The sequence below is a fragment of the Geospiza fortis genome, unplaced genomic scaffold, assembly GCF_000277835.1.
Source record: "Geospiza fortis unplaced genomic scaffold, GeoFor_1.0 scaffold171, whole genome shotgun sequence".
Taxonomy (NCBI): domain Eukaryota; kingdom Metazoa; phylum Chordata; class Aves; order Passeriformes; family Thraupidae; genus Geospiza; species Geospiza fortis.
This window is the reverse complement of record NW_005054313.1, coordinates 682,895-683,216: the sequence shown is the minus strand read 5'-3', so window position 1 is coordinate 683,216 and position 322 is coordinate 682,895.

Here is a 322-nt window from a genome sequence, read left to right as displayed (position 1 = left end):
TGAGCTATCGGTACCTCTTCATAAACCTTGCCATCCCATCTCATGGAGTTCCTCTGCAGGATTAAAGAGCTGAGGAGCGAAGTCAGAGTTGTCAGGCCTCGCTCTTTAAATATTACAAAGTTTCATTTCATATCGGGAAATAAAGAAAGAAGGGAGCAAACCTCCGAAAAACACAAGCTGCGTTTCTGATTGAGTCAAGCGGCTCCCTCCCCTTCCTCGGCTGAAAACCCACCGAAGGCGATAAAACCTCGCAGCAAGAGGCAGATGGCAGCGCCCTCCCGGCGCGGCCTGGCCTCGGCTCTCACCTCTGCTCGGTCGCGCT